Genomic DNA, 6,302 nt, shown 5'->3' on the forward strand with positions numbered 1-6,302 from the left:
ACTGCCGCTACATTTTAACAGGGCTGTGATCAAAGCTGTGTCCGAAAGCGCTCCCTATCCACTATATAGTGCACTATATCGGGTGTCAGCCATTTTGTAGTGCTGTCCGAATTCTGAGTGAACGACTTCATTCACTACATTCGTTCACTAATTTTTACCCACAATGCATTCTGATTTCGAGTGTACAACCGATGTACACTCGAGCTGTGTCCGAAATCGCTCACTCGTTCACTCATTCACTAATCCCTATATAGTGTAAGGCAGTTGAGTGCACTATATTAGAAAGGAGTGAACGAAATGAAGTGAACGGATTCGGACGGTGACGTGTACACTGCGCGTGAGACTTGGCTGTTGCAAAAACATCTTAGATGTACTTTTATATTTCATGAACCTCATTTTAGAAAATAATATTAATAGCAATAACACTTAAAATGACTATGTAATCAGCTTTGTGGTTTCATTGATGGTATATATACATTTGTTCTGTATATGGTCATAATCATTATGTACTATTAAAATATTGTCAACAAAAATCAACTCACATTAGCACATATTAATAATTGTATGTATTTATTATTTGTAGTATCTTGAAACTCTCCCGAGCAGCGTTTTTGCACTCAAATAAGATGACCGTAGAGCGCCCTCAGGCGACCGTTAATTTGACATCAGAATGAATACACTACCAACGAACATTTTTAAAAATCCACCAAATTCTCATTTTTCTGCTCCTTTTAGAAATCTCACATACTTCATAGATAAATTAGCCTGTATTATGTAATAATTAGGTTGGCTTGAAAGAGCCAACCTACTGATCTGCTACTTAAGCTTATTAGTGGTGCTTGCCAAAGGCAAGGCATCACTATTGTTATCTTGCATACTTATTATTCTGCTTCTTCTTATTCTTCTTCTGGACAAAAATTTCGATTCGCTACTCCTCCTGCACCGTTTGTCACAGACCCATGAAAGAGGTGTCAAATCGACCGGCTTATTGAGGAGATGTGGGCTATATCTTTTTTAAGCAATCGGACCTACGATGTTCACACAGCGGACGAAAAAGTGGGCAAAAAATCCCATTGACTTACAATGGTGGAATGTTCGTGAATTTGAATCTCAACTGTCACTTTCTCACACACACACACAAGCAGGCCCTTAGAGCCCCTTCTCTCTCTCTCTCTGTAACTCACACATACTCATTTGACTCCTCTTTTAAGTAACCAATAAATAATGACCTATGACCTTCATAGCCACACCCTACCAACCACTTACAGCACCCTAGCAACAACCCCATAGACCTCCATTGAAAACAGATCAAAAGGGATATCTTTGGATAAAAGTGTCATATAAACATGCAGGTTTTGCTCTTTTGACTCATGATCGCAAACAGGAATTCCCTCATGCATGCTACACATGCTAGCAGTGAATAGCTACATGCTAATAGTGATTAGCTAAGTGTTAAATCGGACTAAGAACATACGAATAACTCTATAAATCTACATAGTAATGATGTGTGACAACTACCAACCGCTTAGCAATACGCTTAGTAACCTCCCAGTTACAGAGGTGTGCTATATCTTTATAAGTAATTGAGTGTACAATGTTCGTCTGATGGATGAAAAAATTGGGGCGAAAAAGTCCCATAGATTTAACATTGGCACAAAATTAGTGAGATTATATCTTTGGATCAGGAGGTCACAGAGACTTGGGGGAGGGCTCTTTTGACTCGGCCTATCAAGCAGCCAATAAGTACTGACATGACAACTTCATACCTATGCCCTAGCAACCACTTACAGCACCGTAGCAACCGTAAAAGGACATTAACAAACAATTTTCCAGCACCAAAACATTGTAGAAACATGGCGTTGGGCTCAGTGGATTCAGACTGTCAAATAGTCTTTAAATACCATCCCATTAACTGTATGGGCACATCATAGCTACCATTTAGAGTACCTTAGCAACTGAACAAACTCATGAATAAGCAATTTCTCAGCACCAGAAAGTGGTATAGATATCGGCGTGGCCTCTTTTGTTCGGGCTGAAAAACTAGTCTGTAAGTATCACCATGGCGACTGTGCAGCTACACCCTAGCAACCATATAGAGAACCCTAGCAACCGTATAGCAACATAAAGAAGCCATATCTCAGCTCCACAACATCATACAGTCATGGGAGTTGGCTCTCTACAATCGCGCAGAACACGGTAGTATCTGCCGAGTGCCAAGTTTTGCCACTGCAAGCACCACTCACATTTTCTTCAGGAAATGTACATTCTAGTTATTAAGTTGGCTTGAGAAAGCCAACTTACTGAAATGCTATTTAAACTTCTTATTAAGTTGGCTTGAGAAAGCCAACTTACTGAAATCCTATTTAAACTTCTTCTTATTATTAGGTTGGCTTGAAAGAGCCAACCTACTGATCTGCTACTTAAGCTTATTAGGTTGGCTTGAAAGAGCCAACCTACTGATCTGCTACTTAAGCTTATTATTATTATTATTATTATTATTCTTAGACTAAATTTCTGAATGCATCTCCTCCTAGAGCTTTCAAGCTAGAATCACCAAACTCAGCCCAGCTGTTCAGACTGATCTCACTTAGTGTGCTATATCTTTTCTAACTGATTGGATTTATCGTTTTCATAAAACTGAAGATTAAAAATAATAAAATCCCATTGACTTACCATTACGGAATGTTCAAATGAGCCAAGACAATTCAAACTCCAACTGTCAAAATACAACTTTTAAACTCCCAGAATCCTTTGAGACTCAATCAAGCTTCCCTTCTATGTACTATTTCTAATCCATTCAAACTCATCTATCTAATATTTCTAATCTTTCTATCTATCCTAGCAACATACTAACCATGCTAGAAACATGCTAGCAACATGCTAGTCACATGCTAGTCATGTTAGCAAGATGCTAGTCATGCTAGCAAGATGCTAGTCACTTGCTAATCATGCTAGTAACATGCTAATCATGCTAGTAACATGCTAATCATGTTAGAAACATGCTAGCGACATGCTAGCCACATGCTAGTCATGCTAGCAAGATGCTAGTAACATGTTAATCATGCTAGCAACATGCTAGTAACATGCTAATCATGTTAGAAACATGCTAGCGACATGCTAGTCATGCTAGCAAGATGCTAGTCACTTGCTAGTCATGCAAGCAAGATGCTAGTCACTTGCTAATCATGGTAGCAACATGCTAGTAACATGCTAATCATGTTAGAAACATGCTAGCGACATGCTAGTAACATACTAATCAAGTTAGAAACATGCTAGCGACATGCTAGTCACTTGCTAATCATGCAAGCAACATGCTACTAACATGCTAATCATGTTAGAAACATGCTAGCGACATGCTAGTAACATGCTAATCAAGTTAGAAACATGCTAGCGACATGCTAGTCACTTGCTAATCATGCTAGCAAAATGCTAGTAACATGCTAATCATGTTAAAAACATGCTAGCGACATGCTAGTCACTTGCTAATCATGCTAGCAATATGCTAGTAACATGCTAATCGTGTTAGAAACATGCTAGCGACATGCTAGCAAGATGCTAGTAACATGCTAATCATGTTAGAAACATGCTGGTGACATGCTAGTCACTTGCTAATCATGCTAGTAACATGCTAATCATGCTATCAACCTTTTTCTGGTTTTTACCTTTTAAAAACCAGTAAATGAATACTTAACTAGCCTATTTCAAACTGAAAACCTTTAAACTTCAAGCTTTCACAACTGCTTTAAACATTCAGGCTAGGCTTTCTCAAGCCAACCTAAAGTTTGTCTCGACGAACTTTTTAATCTAGTTAAGTTGGCTTGAGAAAGCCAACTTACTGATATTGTACTTAAACTTCTTATTAAGTTGGCTTGAGAAAGCCAACTTACTGATATTGTACTTAAACTTCTTATTAAGTTGGCTTGAGAAAGCCAACTTACTGAAATGCTATTTAAACTTCTTATTATTCTTCTGAGACTAAAATTTACAACTCTAACTCCTCCTAGAGCTTTAACTCTACAGACTCCAAACTCGCACCAGATCTTCAGACTGATCTCGCCGGGTGTGCTATATCTTTTCTAACTGATCAGACTTACGGTTTTCATATAACTGAAGATTAAAAATCATAAAAATCCCATAGACTTACATTGAATAGTCTTGGCTCATCTGAACATTCCGTCAAACTCCAACTGTCAAAATTTAAATCTAAACACACTGAAGCCCATTAGACTCAATCAGACTTCCCTTCTATGTACTATTTCTAACCCAATCAAACTCATCTATCTCTCTATCTGAGATCTATCTCACACACACACACACACACAGACACGCCTCACACACACACACACAGACACACAGACACAGACACACAGACACGCCTCACACACACAAACAAACAAATAAATAAACAAACATAGACCTTTCAATCATAAGACCTGTTTTTCCTGTTTACACCTGTGTCCTTTGGGGGCAATATGACCCCAAAATTGAAAGAGTAATTGTAAAACATTTATAAATTTTTAATCATACATATAATATATCTTTTTTGTTTGTTTGTTTACTTCTCATCTATACATTAATGCTGTGTTTTGGGAGATATGAAGTACTTTTGTACCTGTTTACCACAAAAATCCTCAGCTACACCATTAGCTTGCATGTGAAATATTACATTTTTATGAATAAATCTCATAAATGATGATCTAAATTTAATTTAAACTGTTTCTGGATATTGAGCTAGGTGTTAGGTGTACAATACTGCCATCTGGTGGTTAGAGAAAAACTTGTGGAAATCACAGATTTTGAAAGAATAGTGTAATGACCATATATATCCAGCAGAGGCCCATAGAGAGCCATTCATTTTTCTGGAAGTGGTCAGTTACTCCTCTCACATCTTTTCTGATATATATTTTTTAATTATATATTGAAAAATTATAAAATACATTAAAAACAGTATTTTTCCCAAAGGTTAGAATTTGTTTTTGTTTGTTTGATGTATTTTGAAGTGCTCGCTTTTGCAATAATGCCACAAAAACTTTTTTTACATAAATGTAAATAAAATCAAAACGAAGAAAAAAAACCTAAACTAAAACAACAACTGCAATAAGCAGATATGAATGGCGGTATGTGTGTAAGAGAGTGTGTGTGTGCGTGCGTGAGTGAGTATGCTCGTTCCACATTGCATTTGTGCTCTAGTATCAGACTTTGATTTTGTTGTGTGGACATTTTCAGATTTATGCAGAATTTATTGATTTTATTTGCCAATTTCTATAAAAATTCGTGTGTGTGCATCTTTTCTACATTGCATTTGTGATCTAGTACCAGGCCTTCATTTCTGTGTGAAATTTTTTTCAGACCTATGCTGGATTTATTATTATTTTTTGACAAATTAAAAAAATCATCTCTAACAATCTGTGTTGCAAAATTTAGTTCCGGTGCTAATCCGGAAGGCCATGTAGAGATTTGTGTGGTAATGTACTATTGTGAAGTGTGAATGGCCTCTTGAAGAGTCGTTGCACCCATCTCTCGCAATTTCAGGTTATATTCTGACAATTCCGCTGTCCTGGTTTGATGTAGCTGGAATCAGGTGCTTTCCTGGTATCTCACTTTCAAGGAATTGCAGTGGTCAACCTGAGACAGAAACAAATACTGAGAGAACCCAGTTAATTTTGAGTATTTTTCACCTCCCTTTCATTATTTTTTCTAGTAAATTTAGAAAATCAGTTGGTGTTTAACTGTGGAATATTAATGCTAATCAGTCCTTCTGATCAGATTAATTTTTTGGTTGGTGTTACCCAGCGAAGAATGAATTGGTTTGCTATCGCTTGTGCCACACTATTAAAATGAAGACACATCTCCTCCCTCTTGGCACTGGGTAGCATATCAATCTGCAACAAGATCTAAGTTGTCACAAATTGCATTCACGTGTTAATTCATTTGAATATGAAAAAGGTGTTGAGGAGTTTGAGCAGGTTCAGAGCTGATGCAATGCACAGTCATTGTTTTTACGTTTCCAAGGCCTATTTATTTCATTTGGTCTTGCTGGTCATTTTCATTGTTAAGACAATTGTGAAAACATTCTGTGGCCATATAGCAATTCTATGCTCCTGTACCTGGTTTAACTGCAGCTATGGAAAATAGCAGAGTGTACCACTCAGGAGACAAACAAATTTAACATAGATAGACACACATGCAACTTAAAATTGCTATGTAATTCCAGTATAACAGTTATTCCAATTTCACAGAAGACACACGGTCTAGTATGCATGTAGCATCTACAACCTTAAACCTAAGTGTTTTTCGCACAC

Source organism: Onychostoma macrolepis, chromosome 16 (assembly GCF_012432095.1).
Source record: "Onychostoma macrolepis isolate SWU-2019 chromosome 16, ASM1243209v1, whole genome shotgun sequence".
Taxonomy (NCBI): domain Eukaryota; kingdom Metazoa; phylum Chordata; class Actinopteri; order Cypriniformes; family Cyprinidae; genus Onychostoma; species Onychostoma macrolepis.